The sequence below is a fragment of the Coptis chinensis genome, chromosome 7, assembly GCF_015680905.1.
Source record: "Coptis chinensis isolate HL-2020 chromosome 7, ASM1568090v1, whole genome shotgun sequence".
NCBI lineage: Eukaryota > Viridiplantae > Streptophyta > Magnoliopsida > Ranunculales > Ranunculaceae > Coptis > Coptis chinensis.
In genome coordinates, this window is record NC_141462.1 from 12,600,765 (window position 1) to 12,620,272 (window position 19,508).

The window sequence follows — 19,508 nt, forward strand, 5'->3', positions numbered from 1 at the left end:
GTCATATATTAAAAGTATAAAATGCATATAAAAATACAATAATGTAAACTTTGACCTGTTTGCCTTTGTTATCCTTTCTAGCCTTCTCTGATCCAAGTAAATCATGTTTTTCTTCCTACATGAATAAGGAGAAAAAAAAATTAGTATATGCATGTCAACACCAATAATCATTACTTTTTGTCTAATAGTTTACCACATTGCCGATTATCACAAATTCTTTTGGCCACGCCACAAAACTATGCCATGCATCCTTAACAAATCTCAAGTCACCAACCGGTACTGGGAGAGGGAGGTCAGTTTGATTACAAATGTCAATTTGTACTCGAAAATTGGCTTCTCCTAAGGGAATATCATTAATATTTTCTTGAGGTCGAGTATTCTTGAAAACTGAGCCTTTAGCAACGATGTTGCTTTTCAAAGTCAAAGCCAAACTACACTTCACACCCTACAAAAAAAAAAGTAAATCAATATATCAATATATGTACACTAAAAAGTAATGAAGTGTTAAGAAGATAAAAATGTTGACTGTTTATTTGATTTTTATCGTTGCTAGCCTTCTCGGTGCATCAAAATCACCATCTCCTTCCTACATAAATAAGTAGGAAAACAACATAATCAATCAAATGAATGAACAAGTGTAAATCAACCAAATACGCCATTAATCTTTATATGATTCTTTACCACATCGCCAACTATGACAAATTCTTTTGGCCATGCCACAAAGTTGTGCCATGCATCGCTAATAACGCTCAAGTCACCACTTGGTACTGGTATTGGGAGGGGAGATCAGGGTTTCATTATTAAGTCAATCAGTACTTTCGTACATTGTGTTCTCCCAAAGGAATGTTGTGAACTTTTTTCTTCCGGTCCAAATCTTCTTGAAAAGTAAACCTTTAGCAACAATGTTGCCTTTGGATCTCAAAGCCAGAGAACATTTAATAGCCTATAAGAAACATGGATATGAGTTAGAGCTTATGCATATATCGTGATAAGAATTATATCAATTTAAAGGATAAGTACCTTGGGTGTACTGAATTCATGATTGGTCGGAGTTTTCTTCATTTTTGGGATAGCATCTTTCACCTGCATATTTAATAAAAATAAATCAATATATGTACACTAAAAGTACTAAGTGCTAAGTGTTAAGAAGATATCGGTGAAAAACATAAAATGTTGACCTGTTTCCTTGATTTTTTATAGTTTCTAGCCTTCTCGGATGCATCAAAATCACCATCTCCTTCCTACATAAATGAGTGGGAAAACAACATAATGAATCAAATGAATGAACAAGTGTAAATCAACCAAATACGTCATTAATCTTTCTATGATTCTTTACCACATCGCCGACTATGACAAATTCTTTTGGCCATGCCACAAAGCTGTGCCATGCATCGCTAATAACGCTCAAGTCACCACTTGGTACCGGTATTGGGAGGGGGAGATCGGTTTCATTATTAAGTCAATCTGTACTCGTTACACATTGTGTTCTCCCAAAGGAATGTTGTGGACTTTTTCTTACGGGTCCAGTCTTCTTGAAAAGTAAACCTTTAGCAACAATGTTGCCTTTGGATCTCAAAGCCGAGAACACTTAATAGCCTATAAGAAACATGGATATGAGTTAGAGCTTATGCATATATCGTGATAAGAATCATATCAATTTAAAGGATAAGTACCTTGGGTGTATCTTGATTTCAAGATTGGGCAACATCTTGCTAAATGTATCCCCATCTTCTACCCTGTATGTTTGATGATCTAATTAAGTCCCACAAAGAAAAAAAAGAAAGAAATCGAATCGTAACACAAACAAGTCATAATCAGATCTTGAGAACTAAGTTGATACCTGTTGGTTTACTCTATTATCACTTCTACCACTATTAGATCCAACATTCTCGGTGGTGGCGACTTATGCATCTCTTTCATCCTTAATGCACTTTCCTTTTCTAGAAACCTCACCCTTTCTTCTCGCTTCCATCCTTCTTGCTTTTTCTTCATGTAGTTGGGTCTCAAGCTCCTCTCTATTTCTCTTCCAAGCACGCCTAGGAAGTTTAAAGTATGTTGTTGGAGTTACAAACCTCCCCTCCCCTAACTCTACCACTATGCTCGGGGTTCCTAAAGCCCGAGTAAGTATATCATTCTTTCCCTTAGTTACTAAATTCCCCTCCTTCTCTTTGGGTTTCAATTGAGCCTACATGACAGAATTATGTTAATACATTTCAATATTTTATATATAAAAGTAAAAAGAAATTAACAAAAACTTCAAGAAAACTGACAATTCTTTTCTGCAATTTCCATAGTAGCATCATTCACAAATTCACCATTCTTCTTTTGACGAGCCCTTAGCCATTTGACACTCCGATCATCATGTTCTACCGAGGAACCTAACTCTTCTTTCTATTAAACATAAACAAAAACTGTATTAGACTAGAGTATATTCATTGCTACAAACAAGAATATATAATAGGACCTAAAGTATTGGACAAGAGGTGAGGTGATAAACCTTGAACCTACAGCCACCTAATCGGACATACGAGAATTGATTTGATAACCGCACACAAGAAGAAAGCCTCATGTTGATCCAAAGGTCTCTTGGATTCCTAAGCCTCATCATTACGATTAATGTTCGAAAACCTCACAAAGAGTGAATAGATTTCAAGCTCTAGCAAGAGAAGTGGAACATGATAATGCTAACACTCTTGAAGGACAAACAGAAAAATCAAAGGAGCTCACAAGTTGCTTGAATGCAAGAATGCTAGGGAACTTGCTCGATGGTTCACCTTGGGGTTGTTGATGCACCTAGACATGTGGTCGATGCACCTAGTTCTCGTGGTTGAAGATCTCAGCCAGGTGGCTTTGCACCATAATGATCCTAGTGTGACGAAGCACCACAAGTTGTTAGTGAAATGGATAGAGAGGGAAAGTTGTTGTCTTTCTAGAGTCACTGAAACAAATATTTCAGCTAGATTGTTAGAGAAGAAGTTGGTCCTACAGAATCGATGGTTAGGCACTAGCTCGAGAGCAAAAGTGAATGAAGAAGCATCATCACATTCTCCACCTTTGCGGGCTTACAAGCTGGGATGCCAAATCAAGATCAGAGCCACCGATCCTCATAAAGTCGCTGAATTCTTTGCATTGAGTCAAGAAGACATGATTGATAGTGATCGCAAAGAAGCAAGCACAGGTAACAAACACCTTCTCACAAGGCAAAGAAGAATTACCTTCCCCCTTGAGGTCCAAGGTCGGGGGGAAAATATCTCTCAATCGAGCTCGCTCAATTTACCCAATAAACTCTCTAGTTTCTAATGAAGTGCTTTTATTGGAATCTTAGAGGTATTTCAAATGAGAAAACCATAAATAGGTCAGCCTAAGCTAATAAAAGATCATGATCCCGACTTCATAGGGATTGCCGAGCCTTTAGTAGACCCTAATCAGTTTCACTTGCATTTCTTTACAAATCCGGGATACAAAGTTAGCCTTCATGTCAATCAAAGATCCATCTCACCGCCAAAATATTTTGTTTTGTGGAAGAGCAATATACCTGCACCTAACCTCATTGTCCAATCTCCTCAAAGAAATTACAAATGGAAGTCAATGGTTGTCCGATTACAATTGTTCATGCTTATTCTTTGTATCTTGGTAGAAGACAATTATGGAGAGAACTCACTCTCATTAATCGGTCCTAACTTGCCATGGCTATTGATTGGTGATTTCAATACTTACTTAAGCCCCTCTGAAAAGAGGGGTGGCCTCTCCCCTCTAACAGAGCAATGACTCAATTCAGAGAAGTTATAAATCACAATATGATGCTTGAGGCCCCCAAAAAAGGGTATCATTTCACATGGTGCAATAGGCAACCGGGAAGCAGCAGAACTTGGGGTAAGCTAGACAGAGCATTCATGAATATAGCATGGAAAATTTCCAGGTTGGTCATATAAAGTTCTTGGTAGGCTTTGCTCAGATCATTCTCCTCTAGTAGGAAGACAATTTGACTAACAGAAAATTCCTTCATCAGCTGGATGGCATTGAAAGGAGGGCTCAAGACGTTGCAGAAACTAAAAGAGTGGAAGAAAGTAGCAACTGATGTTTGTGTGCTGTGTTGGCAGGAAACTGAAACCGTAGATCATCTCTTTCATACATGTACAGTTGCGCAAACATTATGTAGTATACTGCTTCAGAAGATAGGATTCAGCAGGCCCATGGCCCATATGTGGCAAGAAGAGGTACAATGGGCTGAAAAAATTACACGAGGTAAAGGCTGCATACAAGATAGTCACAGGTTTACATGGAATGCTTTTGTATACAGGATTGGAAAACGCGAAATGACAAGATTTTTCAGAATAAGCAAGTTGACGCAGACCAGTTAGTAAACTCAGTGATCGGAGATGTAAGAAGACGACTACTGGCTCTTAACATAAGAATGGAGCAAGGACCGGAAGCACATAATTTCATGGAAATGTGGGAGATAGAGGTTGGAGTAAAACAGAAAAAGTATGAGTACTATAAGTGGATGAGAGCAGAGAAGGAGATACACAAATCTGAATCTTGACGGGACTCTACAAGGAATAGAGGGAGAATGGGCAGCGCATTTCACGTAATGATAGAGCAAGGAATGAGGATGGCATTAACACAAGGAGTAAGTAAGATAGCGGTACAAACAGACTCAACAAATGTTATAAGCGTGGCTGAAAAGAAAACCAAGTACCCATGGGCGCAGAGAGAAGATCGGAAAAATTCAAAATATGAAGGAAGAAATGGAGCAATTCAAAGATCAACCATGTATATAGAGAAAGTAAAAACCTCGCAACTTACCGACAAAAAAAACAAATTAATAACAGAAAATTTAGAAAACTAAATGATTACCATCTCTTCTTCGAGACCAACATAGCCCCGATCTCATCGAAATGGTGGTTTATACATTCTTCTTTCTCCTCCGGTTGCACTTGCTATACTCCTTTGAATTCAAAAGACAACAATAACTAAGTATAGTAGGGGATGAACATACATAACTAACTATCACTATGCAATTTGAATTTCATTCATCCCGAAGTTTAAACAATTACTATACATACCTGAAACTCATCCGTCAATCTTGACTTCACAAACCTGTTCCTATCATTTTGACGAATAAAATCATAAATTTTTGGTGGTTTCTCCAAAGAGGGCTACGGTCATTTATGTAAGGAGTAACATATTTCCTAGTCAAATTGGTCTTGAAAGTCCTCCATCTTTCCCCAATGGATGATATGACTTTATCCATACAATTTGGATCAATATCAAATATTTGCTAGACATAAAAAGCATGTAAGACATCAGCTTTAGGAAGAAGAGCAAAAACAAATTGTTCATAATATAAAGTGCATAGAATTATACGATTCACGCACCTGCATTGCTTCCCATAAATCATCTCTCAAAGGTTACGGTAAATCATGCCAAGTTTCAAATTCACTCAATGGTACCTTGGACCTTGCCAATGCACCTTCCATACCAGCAAGTTTTCTCCGTACTACCCGATTATTTGGCCTTCCTTTTTTCATCATAGGCAACTCTAATTTTATTTCCATCCCATTTCTTGTTAAGCTCAATCATTATTGTTGTTCCTCTTTTTGTGTTTCCCTTTTTTCGATTTTTCAGTTGCATCGTTCCTTTTTTCGGGTTGTCATTTGATTGGCCATCTTCTTTTCTGTACCCATGATAACCTACATGGCAAAAATAAAAATGCACAACACATGTTAAATCTATGTAGAAATTTTTAGGGTATGATGAGATTAACGGTCAATTTTCTAATTTCGAAGAAAATGGGATGATGAATCAACAATCTAAACAAAAATATAGGAAACTAATGCATCCCATAAGCATTTCCAACAAAGAAAGGCAGACTATCTTTACCAAAAAAAAAACAGCAAAGGCAGAGAGAAGTGCAAAATTAAAAATAAAAACCTCGCTTTAGAATTATGACCAAGCAATGACATGAAAATAACAAGATAAACAAGACAATTGAATATAAACAAAGGCCCGAAAAGCTTTATTAGTTTTATTCGATCATCTCAAGATTCTCCTAAATCACTAAAAATTCAAGCTACACTATTAGAACTACCGAAAAGAAAAAAGAAAATAAAAGATACAATAATCAAATAAATAGAGCTGAAATGTTTCATTTATGGGCTTTTCTTTTCTTTGAAGGCTTGTGAGCAATCCAGATCCCCTCACAATCTTCACGTCCATACATTGATTGTTCATCGTCATTCACATCCAGAGATTCCATATCTGGAAATACTTCATTGCGAATGTTGTCTCCAATACCATCATCAATGAAGTCATCATCTTCATTCTCATTATCATGATCATAATATCTCTGAGGAGTTGCTAGGGCAACTGACCATTTAGGATCGATCTGATCCGGTACATAGAAAACTTGCTTCACTTGAGAGGCAAAGACGAAAGAATCAGATTTGTACCCAATTCTACCAAGATCAACCAGTATAAAACCCAAGTCATCTACCTTGATGCCATTCCGATTCTCAACCCAATCACACTTGAATACTGGGAGTTTGAACTTAGTGTAATCAAGCAACCATATTTCGGTAATAACACCATAGTAGCAACTTTCTAAAAAGAGTGGATCTTTATCTCTTGCACTTGTTATCTGCATTCCACTGGCAACTAAACTCACTCCACTATTCTGATTGACTCGTGACGCATCACGATCCTTTGTGGAGAAACGGCAACCATTAATCACATAATTGTGATATTTCAATACATGTATATGAGGACCTTGAGCTATCCAACGTAAGGTTTTCGAGACATTGTTACCAGGGATGCTCCTTTCATCTGAAACCCGTGTTCTTTATAAAATTAGTTACGCTTTATTAGAGTAGTAAATAAAAATTCAAGTTGTTTAGTAACTCACCCTTTTTCTTAACCAATCACTAAAAGTGCTAATATGTGCATCATGTAACCACTTTTGGCTTTTTGATTATTAGCGGGGATGGTTTTGCCTTAAGTAGTTCATATGCTCCCTACAAATTATGAACACCAACTCACGGTTAGATATGACAGAAAAATTAGAAAAAAAATTGAACTCCTCAAATGTATTTGAAATGTCATTACTTTCGATATAAGGTTCAACAACATTTGTATTGTGCAACACATAACCATGTGCTTCCTCTAAGGACTTCCGGCCGACAACTACCAAATCACCACCGATGGAGGCTTTCCGAAATAATCTCCTTGGGTCGTGTTGCTTTCAACATGTGGAGTACCAACAAAGCACCCAAATCAGATAAAAACTCACTACAAAACTCAACCGCTTCTTCCTACGCAATATAACATTCAAAGAATGCAACCTTACGACGATTTCAATTTCTTACATAGCCTTTTAAAACCTTCATGTACCTTAACAAAAGAAAAGGAATATTGATGGAATTTCCTATATTTAACTTGGTATAATTTGAACTATAAATGATATTCAGCAAACTTACCTCTCAAATGGGTACATCCATCGAAGAAAACTGGACCACAAAGTTGGACTTCTCTCACAAGATGTAATGTTAAATGAACCATAATGTCAAGAAAGATGGTGGAAAGTATTTCTCCGAAGACATAATGTGATTACCAATTCTTTTCTCGAGTTTCACGTAATTTCTGCAAATCGACTACTTTCGCACAAATGGCATTGAAGAAGAAGCAAAATCTAATAATTACATATCTCACATGCTTTGGCAACACAGATCTTATTGCCACCGGAAGCAATTGTTGCATCAGCACATGACAATCGTGGGATTTCAGACCACCTAATTTTAAATCTTCCATTGAAACAAGTGGCCTGAAATTAGATGAGTAACCTTCGGGAACTTTTAGCTCATGCAAGGTTTTGCAAACTCGTAATTTCTCCGCTTTTGATAATGTGTAACAAGTCGGTGGCGGTATGTTCTCAATCCTTTTTTTTTCGGTGCCAATTCCTTTCTCAAACCCATCTCCTTAAGATCACGACGAAAGCAACCCCATCCTTCGTTTTCCCTTAATGTTAAGCAAGGTCCCAATAATGCTATCACAAACATTTTTCTCAATATGCATGACATCCAAGTTGTGTCGGAGAAGTAAATGTCTCCAATACACAAGCCTGAAAAAATCGACCTCTTCCTCCAACAACGTGTAACATCATCATGAACAATATTTGCTCTTAACCTTTTTGACTTCGTCACTTTTGCCCCAAAAAGTTACAAGTGTTTTAACCTTCTTCCATTATCGCACACCGTGAGTGGTGTTGGTGCGGATCGAAACTCACATTTACCATTAAACGCCTTTTTGCTTTTCGATCACGGATGCTCTTCCTAAGATATCTTCAGTGAGCCATGTACACATTCTTCATGCAATGCTTCAATCTGCAAGAATCTGTGTGTTCACCACATATCGGACAAGCGTAATAGCCTTTAACACAAGCACCGGACAAATTACTAAATGCAGGAAAAATCGTTAATTGTCCATAAGAGAATAGCCTTTAGTGTAAATTTTTTGTCGTTGGAAAGCATCATAAATCTTAACCCCTTTCTTCCACAATTTTTCAAGTCCTCGATCAAAGGTGCTAAGTATATGTCAATGTCATTTCCAGTTGATGTGGACCCGAAATCAACATTGTCAACATCATAAACTTCCTTTTCATGCACAACCACGGAGGAAGATTATAAGTGACCAATACAACAGGCCAACAACTATATTTACTACTAAGAGAGCTATGTGGGTTGATTCCATCTGCGCGAAAGTGCTAAAAGCGAAGGTTTCTTGGTTACGCTCGAACTCGCCACTTATCATCCACTAGCTTCCATGCGGGGGTGAGTCTGCTGGGTGACGTAGTTGCCCATCAACTTCTCTCTCATTGGCATGCCATGTTTAATTTTTCGCTGTCTCTGCTGATTGGAACATCTTTTCGAATCTAGGGATCGGTGGAAAATACCACAAAACTTTTGCAGGCGAACCATTACTTTGCTCAATCATATTATCCTTCAACTTATATCTTGAAAGTCCACACGTAGGGCATGTCTTTCTGCCACTAAACCCCTTCTGATATAGTATGCAATCATTGGGACACGCATCTATCTTCTCATATTTCATTCCATACACTGCCAATGTCTTTTTAACTCACGCATATTTTTGGGCAGTATATTCTCTTCGCTTGGTTGCATGTCTCTCATCATTTGTAACATCTTTGTGAAGCTTTTGTCGGACCACCCACTCTTCGCTTTCAGATTGAACAAGTTAGCGATTGGCGAGATAACCAGATATACTTTGAACATCCTCTATACAAAGGTTCCTCAAAGATCTTCAAGCAACTTCTTAATCATTTCGTGGTTACCCGTGATACCGATCTCGTCGGCTGAACCAATTTTGTTGTTTCAACTTGCATCCTCTCTACAGCTCCCCACTCAAAATGATGATGGGAAGGCTCATCCAGATCCATATACGAGGGAGCTGCACTTGTTGTTCTTTCCCCATGCCATGTCCATGTAGTATAACTTTGGCACATGCCATTGAAATACAAATGATTTTTAACGCCGAAGTTCCATCAATTTCTTGACATTCCCGCATAGTTTGCATGGACATCGATAGGATTTCCCTCACCAAAGATGGCCCCGCAAAAATAGAAAATTCTGAACCCCTACTTGGAATTCAATAGATAACTTATCCTTGGACATCCTTATCCATTTTGAAGGTGTCAAAGAGTAATCTGAATGTAAACAGTATTGTTCAGTTAACAAAGTAATCAAAAGGCATTTTTTAATCCCCACGAATATGCGGATATGAAATCTAACAAGAACACTACATGACCAGCTTTATTTCTAATAAAACATTAATAATGCTAATGTATTATATGGTCGGGGGTTGCTCGATACTAGCTATTTAATACATACGGACAAATAACGAGGTGAACAAACTAGAATTCATGCGTAACCATGTTACTTCTTCATTTTATAGCTTAACTAGGCGTGACAAAAACAGGTTTTCCTCTTTTTTAAGGTAAAACTATATATCAACATCATTGAAAGTAAAACCTATGCTATGAGAATCAAAGTTAACTTACTGAATTAATAGATATTCATGCATATACACAAAGAAAGTAACAATACTTGAATTCAATAGTGCAACATTTTAAGCGGTAACAACTAAAACTATAAATGTATGGACTATTGACCAATAAAAAATGGTTGTACTATCCAAAACAAAGGTGCATAACAGAAAACATGTTTCCTCACACTCATGTACACAAAACAAAATTGATAAAGTCATATACACATGAACAAAGGTTAACCCAAAAAGATTAAACTTAATCAGATAAAGAAGATAGAAGTGTACCAACTCTAAAAGCAACCCAAGTTGGAGCAAAGCAATCAGGACCTTCTCTTGTCCAATTCGATTCTAACAAGGACTGGGGAAGTGATAAAAGATCTGCAAATAAATAAATAAAATGTTTAGCCGCTAATTCACTACTTAGGATATAACAATGGCAATAAACAAGCTGAAAAACAAGAGTGAACCTATTTACAATTGAGAAAGCATATCAAATGGTTCTACTACCCAAATACAAAATTTCATGACGAAAACCTTGCATTCTCAACTTCACGTAAAACCAAGTTGCAAGGGCAGAAGTTTACCCTGAAAGCTAAACTTATGAGGGTTGCAATTTTAACAGATTGCAATAAAGTAACATAGATTGCAAAGCTATGAATTACCAAGCAAAATGAGGTAAACTACTGATATTCCAATGAGAAGATTAATGAAAGCAAACATATTACAGAAAGGGTAATCTTCTTTGCTCCCAAATAAGATGTTCATCCCCTCCATTTGTCGACTCTCGGTTCACGGTGTTCATCCCCCTCCTACCCAGTTCATGTGGACGTGGCCCTGCTAGAATGCCTACCATTCCACCGTATATCCTATTTCCGGATCCATCGGCCGCCGGACCCCCGGTAATCACAAATTGGGTCGCTACAGTAGCAGTAACATTGGTTGTATGGATTGAAGACAATAAAGGATGGGAATGGGGTTTCGGAATCTCAACTGTGACAATATTGCTGTCAATACCTATCTTCCTTGCTGGCTCTACTACTTACAATAATAAGATTCCTACAGGAAGTCCTCTAACAACCATAGCCAAGGTAAGCCTCATTCAAAGCTAGTACTACATCATGTAGTAAGAGTGTAAGACTACAATACCGCCTTATTACTAACGTTTGAGATCGTCTGAACAAATCTTGCTCTTCTACTAAGCTCTTACCGAAACCATTACCATTTTATGCATACCATGTTGTTTAAGTTGCATCCTTCTTCAAGTTCTAATGATGCCACACTTCACTGGAATAGGTGTTACTGGCAGCAACTTCCACAACATGCTTAAGTAGGAGTCCAAGTAATGCAATTGGAAGCATGAACACACACCTAATGTACCCAACACAGCCCGGAAGGGAAAGAAGAAGAACGAAAGACGAAAAGAAAATCTTCAAACTCACTCCCTTACCCAAGGTCTCAAGTTTTTCAAAAAAGCAGGAAAAAACAAGCCTATTTACCAGGTACTAGAATGCACTGTGGAGGATGTAGAAGAGGTTAAAGTATTGGTCAAAATTCTTCCCATCTTTGCTTGCACCATCATGTTTAACTGCTGTCTAGCCCAGCTATCCACCTTCTCTGTGGAACAAGCAGTGACAATGGACACAAAAAGGTTGGATCCTTGAAGGTTCCACCTGCCTCCTTCCTATCTTCCCTATTCTATTCATCATAATCCTCGCTACACGCTCTATGACCATCTCATCATCCCATTTGCTAGGAAAGCAACGAAAACCGAGATGGGAATATCTCACTTGCAACTAATTGGTGCTTGGTTGGTACTATCTATCATTGCAATGGCAATCACAGCTTTGGTTGAAGTCAAGCGAAAAGAGGGTGGCTACTCATTCAGTCTACTTGACTCCAATGATCCATTACCAATCACATTCTTCTAGGTGGCTTTGCGAAAGACTTGTTTCTTGGTTCAAATTGACTTGTTCACCTTGGGTCGGTTATCTTGGAATTCTTCTTCACAGAGGCACCTCGCAAGAATCGGTCTTTGGCCATGGCACTGTCATGGGCTTCATTGGCAATGGGGTACTACCTCAGCTCAGTTCTTGTTTTGGTAGTCAGCAGCATCACAGGTACCTCCAAGAACACACCATGGCTATCTGGTAGCAACTTGAATCATTACCATCTCGAGCGGTTCTACTGGTTAATGTGTGTCTTAAGTGGATTAAATTTCTTACACTATCTCTTCTCGGCAAGATGGTACAGGCATAGGTCTCTAGCAAGTATGAACCACTGGAATTATGCTTAAGATTTACCATTGGGGATGATCTCATAAGTCCAATTTCCATCTCAAATATAAGTTTTCAATTTACAGATTCAAACATTAATTTCTTGGAAGTACTTAAACTGATTACTACCATATAATGAAGATTTTTATGTTTCGAAATCCATCATTGATGCTACAATAAAACTATTCTGAAAAATCAAATGTAAAACTGTACCGAAATGACAAGTCCTACAAGTAGTTTAGAGTCAAGTTCCGGATCTGCTTCCCCACTTTGTCCGAGCCTATATATAAAAGTATAATCGAGACATTAGAGTTGTCTTGAATATCAAATGAAGGGGTCCGATACTTGCCAAAAGAACCATAGCCTCATTGTGTGGTCTGAAATCCAAGACCACATAAGAAGACTAGGGGTTGTGCAAAAGGTAGCTTTCGACATTTAAAAGTAGTATTTGACTTTGGGTGGCGGAACTCTAAATTCTCGGTGACCGACCATTTGTACATCAATGCCTCATTGCTTCCACTAGCGACCAATGTTTACGTTAATCATGTTATTAGATACAAAGTTCGTTTTAGGCCTTATGGAGGGCAACTCGTTAACAAGCTTATCGATAGCACTATTTGTTCTAATACTACGGAGCTGGATCTATTCTTAACTCCGATGGGGTGTTACAGAAACTGCGAGTTCAAATACCAAGGAAAAGGCACGCATTTAACCGAAATAGAATGAATGATTCTTATTTTAAATAATGAAGACAATCCAAATTCCGGTGGAATAAGTTCAACTCGGTTAATCGGAAGAATCTGCTTTGGTCTCATACTCTCATCGACTATTTGTGTGCAATCACGTTACCTTAAATAATAACACTAGCTTGATATAGTCATAGATACAAGAAAAAGCTCGCTATGTACAATAAGGCCTTATCTGAAAAAGATAAAGAGTAATACACTGCTCAAAAGCAAATCAAGTTGAAAGCAACAGGGACGACCGGAACCTCCTCGATCCAATTTGTTTTAACAAGGAATGAATAGCTGATGTAAAACTGCAAATCGGTTTATAAAGGTTAGGCACTAACTTATTTATACATGAATTTTCAAAAATCTGACTAGTTTTGAACACTATATAATCTCCTAGCTTAATCTAAGATAATTTTAGTACACGAAAACCGGTAAGAGTTGTTAAACCTGGCGAGTTGAAATGGGTAGTGGAACTTGAATTATTTAAAAGTCGTCATGAGAGGTGAAGAGGGCAAAATACACGGATAGTGGAGAGCGCGCGAGATAGCTGGATTAAAAATACACGAATTGAAGAGATATATAGTGGAGATCGAGCGAGATAGTTAGCGAGATAGTTGGGATTAAAAATAAACGAACAGATAGCAAAGAGCGAGATACTTGGGATTAGAATGGCAGTTGCCATTATCATGAGTTCGTGAATGATAGGATATCGATATTCCTGATCGAGATAAAGAGTACTGTAGAGTGGGAGTTCAATTTTTTTTGGACTTCTATTTTTTTTTAGGATTTCTGTTTTCTTTAATTTATTCCGAGATATTTGGTATAATAGCTATTATATCATTTTAGTGCCGAGATATTTGGTATAATAGCTATTATATCATTTGAGTGCCGAGATATTTGGTTTAATATCAATTATATCAGTTCAATGTGAGATAAATTAAATTTCCTATTATATCGGTTTTTAATGGTGAGATAAATGAAATTTTCTATTATATCTGTTCCACAATGGTGAGATAAATGAAATTTCCTATTATATCAGTTCCTATCCACCAGTGGTAAAATCCATATATTTTATCTCGGTTAAGTAAGAGGTGAGATAACAGATTTATACTCATAGTTAGTACCTAAATTACAGGACATATTATCTCATTTACAGGACATATTATCTCTCTTATCAGCAGAACCGAGATAAGGCTAATTTTAGAACCGAGATAAAAACCTTTTTTTTTAGTAGTGTGTGCCCACTGCACACTGGAGATAGCAAAACTTGAGTGGAAAAATAAAAGAGAAATTGTGTTTCAACACATACCTGTAAGAACCTACTTAAGGACGTTATCCAAAGGATCCGAAACGGCCCTGCTCGTACATTTCATTATAAGATCACTGCATGCATGCTCATACATAGATGTTTTGATTATTGTATGTTTATTAACTTGAATTTCGAAAGAATTAAATCCTTGTTTTCCCCGCTAGTGAGATGTATAGAGATATCTGAGATTAATTAAGGAAACGGGCCTTTGTTACTGAGTCGTTGTAGTATAAATGAAGTTTGTGAGTATCTTCTCTGGATCACGAGGCTATAACTCATCCACTAGGGAATTCCTAGTGGTTCAAGGCCTTGTTGCATACGGTCAATGCAACCACACTCTGCGAAATGAGATTTAACTTAGGACAACACATTTTTGGCCACTTATCATTTTCATGTCTCTTCTTTGCTTGAGGACAAGCAAAGTGCTGTTTGGGGGTGGTGTGATAAGCACCCAAAGTCGTAATATTAAACCCCCGAGACATAGCATTTTGGTCAATTATGTGTTTAATAATCATATAATAATTATATTTTCGTACTTTTGCAGGTTTCCGCAATTAACAGGAATATAATGATAAAACATGCATCAAAGTACGGGAATACTGGAATATTTGAAGTTCCCCACTCAACCCCAGTGAAGCCCAACAAAGCCTGACTAGAGCCGAAGTTTCCAAAAGAACAAAACCAGTGCAGAACGGATCCATATATAAAGAAGCAGCAAACTTCTGAAGCTCACATCTGATAAATCTAGATGCCGATGTTGGCTAGTGAACTGCCAGAGCGACTAGGGCGACAAGTTCTACACAAGGACAGAAAGTTGTAAAAACGCCAAAATCGGCACCGCCATTGGACACACCACGTGAACCCACTTTGCGAGCCCAAAAGGCATGACGAGTCAGCATAGGCAGGTGGCAAGTGATGGTCACAATTTTGTGTCACCTCACAATATGGAAGACACGTACCAATTCAAAACAAGCGGTTTGAATTGAATTTGGCTAAAGACAAAACCTTAATAAGGAAAAGACAAGGCAAATTAAACAAGGTAAACTTTGATTTTCAAAGTTTTGAACGTCTCAATTCAATAAAAGACAAAACCAAATAAAATCCCTTCAGGAGGGTCTCCAACCTATATATATGAGGGGGGGGCCTATATATATGAGTCATTTTATACTTTAACCTATATATTAGTTAGTTAGTTTATCATCTGTAGTTTTCATTCCAGCACTTACATTCCGTCCTTTTCATTCCAACAGCTTAAATACTGTAAGTTATTTCTTCTTAATAAAAGTCATTTCTTTTCAAGTTTAATTCCTGTCTTGCATTTATTTATTTAATGTATACAACAAATTTAATTATTCCTTCAATGACCATGAGCTAATCCCCTCCGAAAGAGGGTTATCTTTGCTTCGTGTGAGAATCCGGATTGACACTTTAATGTTCTAGAATTACTACTTATGAATTAGGTGTAGATTAGACATCCGGTCCCAAAATGGTCGAGGCTGTACAAATTTGAGATCTTGATGCTCGAAACGATCTTCGCGAGACCCAAAATGTCTCAAGCGCCGCGACTCTCAGTGTCGAATGACTCTCCAATTTATCCAGCTGATGTAGAATCGAATCAGGAGCTGAAATGATATTCCAGAGATGAAATATTAGTTCAACTTCTTATGCTAGTGCGATGCGACTCAAAGATGTGCGCATTTTGCTAGAGATCAATACTCGACGTCGTCTCGGGTTTGCTAATTAACTCGAGATGAATTAGAGCTGTAGTGATGTGGTAATATAAATTGTTAAAAAATGATTCTTGCATGAGTATGATTAACCATCTCCCTGTTTCTCTATCTTTGCTTATTTACATCAAAATCACCGTTAGTAATTTACATTATTTATATTACCGTTAATTTAATTAAACCAACTAAAAAACCTAAAATCCTACTCACCAAAAATTGTAATTCCAGTTGTGAACCTTGTTGTGCCCTAAGGTTTGGGCGATCCCTTACTCGACCTATCCTACCAAACTCACGTGAGTAAGTTGTATGACTAAACGGACAACTATACGGACTTTGGACTTTAGTCTTCAGACTTCGCCTTCAGACTGTGGACCTCGGAGTTAAGAATAAAAACCAATAACGTGACAATTTAACGTTTTATCACACAGCTTCTTTGTAATTTCTTCATTTATGCGGTGGTAGTATGTCATTTGATGGATCGAAGAGATGACATCTTCGTATTTCCTATTCTTAAAATCATTGTCAAACAAGTTTGACCAAGTTTTCATCTTCTCTTGTACCGTGAGAAAAGAAAATACAATATAATCATGTGTACATAGTTGGTCATATGACAACGCAGCAAGGACACCTATTTTCTACTAACTTCTGCTAATAACAGACAAATCAAAACTCAAATTAATGCATATCAGGTTTATGAGGTCACTGTGTATATGCATTTGTTATACATAGACAACCGAAGGTTCAAATCTGCAAGCTTCTAGGTTGTCTTACCTTATACTCGATTTCCTTAAAAGCTTGAGGACTAGTAGCCTCTTCAACAGCTTCCCTGAATTCCATCATCTGTATCAGAAATTATAAGAAGTAAAACGTCACATTAGTAATAACAAAATCTTTTTACCCAAAGAAAATAAAAAATTAAGATACTTTGTAATACACAACAAGGCTTGCTGCACAGTGGTAACATAACAACAATAGACCTATTCCATCATGGATTGCTAGGGCTTACCAGAACCCCAGGCCTACAAGAAAAACAGGTTAATCATACGGAACAGTGTTGAAATTCATCTCTTGCCTTGTCAAAGAGAACTCGTTGAGATTTTCCACAAGAGTTGATCCAAACAGTTGTACACGTTGTTGCAGGGATTCTTCCAAACAGATGCTAGGGTCATGTTGAGAACATGGCAGACCAGCATACTATATTGGACTTCCCCACCTCTCTTTCCTTGTGTAGTCTTTACCTTATTTGAACATCAAGGTATAGTACAGTACAAGATAAATGAGTTCTGTAATAGAAGAGGTAAATTTTGGGATGGAAAATGATAAACGTAAAAATGACAATTCTACTCATGAATAAATGAGAAATTTAAACAGAAGTAGAACTAAACTTATACGAAGACTATTTATCAAAGATTTATTATACTCTCGAATCTATCGAAATAGAGTGGAGTAAAAGATTTGTTCCACTCCTAGTTCTTTAGCATTCAATGTTTTCTACGACTGTGAGTCTATCCAAAGTTAGTGAGAGTAATGGTGGGAATTATACTACGATGTGAATTCAACTAACAATATACGAATAACGAAATGACGGAAAATACTAAGGTTTGAATCTAGAATAAAAATTAGGGGAATTTGATTCCACCTTAAATCCAACTTAATAAACTAGCATAGATTGTTATAATCAAATTCTTCCGTTTTTACGATAAGAATTGGTTATTCTAATCCTTAATCATTCATGGCAATCTTTACCAACTAATGACTAGCATGTGAGGAAGTTCTACCTATTCTCATGGCGAATCAACTACCTTCTAGAGTGGAATAGACTTTTACAACGATTCTACACTACACAATCAAGTTTTCATCAAACCCCTCTAATGGAGGTTTAGCCTTGATTCATAAAACTATCATTTCCCAATGAAATTAAACAATACATCATATAAAGGTTCTAACTTTACCAAATTGAACTAACAATAATTCAAATCTAAATGAACAACTAAGAAATGATTAACAACTAAGAATCGAAATTACAATGATTAATGAAATAAAACTATATTATCAAGAACTAAATTACTTTATTAATCTAATGAATAAATAACAATTGGTTCAATAATCTAAATTAAAACAAGGTATGAAAACTAATTAATTTAATTGAATCTAAAAATCTAGATCTAAACTATTCTCTAATGGCTACCTTCTACCTAAACTAAGTATCTCTTAATAGCTAAGTCTTGTGTGTGTAAATGGAGGAGACCAGATCCACATTTTCGTGCATGGGCTGAGGAGCTCTGTTTTGGGCCTAAAAATCGAGCCCAAAGCCCAATTTCTTCAGTTTATAGAGCTCTTTTCAGGTGGCTTTGACTTCAACAAACTTTTCATCCATTTCTGCTTCTCTGATTGAGTCAATGTTTAGACCATTGGAAAGCTCTTTCGAAGCCGGTCGTTTTGACATAAGGTAGACCCAATTCCGAGGCCAGAGTCCAAAGATCTGATCTTGGAAGTTAATGATTTTTGTATCTTGTTTACGCGTTTGACTTTGACTTTTCAATTTTTGACCGGGCTTTACAAAGGTTTTTTCTCATTGAATTTTGGCCTTTAATCACATAATTCCTTAGCAACCAACCCTTGCTCCTTTATCTCGCCAAAGTGGCACATTTTTTCACATAATTGACTTCAATGTCTGAAATATATAAAAACACGTAATCACCATTAACTCTTATTTATTACTCACATAATTGGTCTAAAAGTATTATTGTTAAGGGGTTAAAACTACAATTTTAGACTCTTATCAGAAAACTATGACAATCATCCGAGATAGTAACTTTGTGGAATATTGGTCTAGTCTACCCAGGCTACCACCAATATGGCTATATGTATTCTATATAGTAGATAAATGCATAAGTCATTCAAAATGTACAACACTACTCAGTGATAATATCTAAGGCTCTCTTCGATTTAATTCAACCGTCCATACCAGTTGTGGCACATGTATGACGTATGCCCCCATCAAATGTCTTGTTTATCTCTGGGACACAAAAAGAAAGTCTATAAGAGGGAAGGCTGGGTGCTTCTCTCCAAGAGTTATCTCCTTATAACTCCTCCATATCCAAAAGTGCACTTTATAAAATTTTCACTTGTCACTTATAACTCCTCCATATCCAAAAGTGCACTTTATAAAATTTTCACTTGTCATATATGTATAATGGGTACAACTACAATTTTCTGATGACTAAATTTGATCATATTAACTAGCAAGAGATTGCAAAAAGCATTCTCATAAAAACATAATTGCATTTGTCCACGGTACAGAAGTTCACACGAAATTGCGAACTTGCACAAATATTTTGGTTTTTGATCATACAAGATAAGGGATTTCCAGCAGGACTATTGTAACATGATGAAGCACTTTGAA

The 19,508-nt window shown here is 37.0% G+C and overlaps 2 long non-coding RNA genes and 1 pseudogene across 3 annotated transcripts; 1 reads left to right on the top strand and 2 right to left on the bottom strand.

The window, feature by feature from the left end:
- Positions 1-1,020: 1,020 nt before the first annotated feature.
- LOC147486074 (uncharacterized) lies at positions 1,021-1,404 on the bottom strand. The gene is made up of 3 exons (XR_015202744.1): positions 1,337-1,404; positions 1,179-1,241; positions 1,021-1,083 (listed from the first exon to the last, which is right to left on the bottom strand). It is a non-coding gene; the product is annotated as an uncharacterized LOC147486074 (long non-coding RNA).
- Positions 1,405-10,901: 9,497 nt separating this feature from the next.
- On the top strand, positions 10,902-12,352 carry LOC147486075 (protein NRT1/ PTR FAMILY 4.6 pseudogene; annotated as a pseudogene).
- A 4,381-nt stretch (positions 12,353-16,733) lies between these two features.
- On the bottom strand, positions 16,734-18,590 carry LOC147486076 (uncharacterized). 2 transcript variants are annotated; one of them, XR_015201020.1, is made up of 2 exons: positions 17,175-18,590; positions 16,734-16,942 (listed from the first exon to the last, which is right to left on the bottom strand). It is a non-coding gene; the product is annotated as an uncharacterized LOC147486076 (long non-coding RNA). The 2 variants fall into 2 exon arrangements; XR_015201021.1 differs by having other exon boundaries at positions 17,109-18,590.
- Positions 18,591-19,508: the final 918 nt, after the last annotated feature.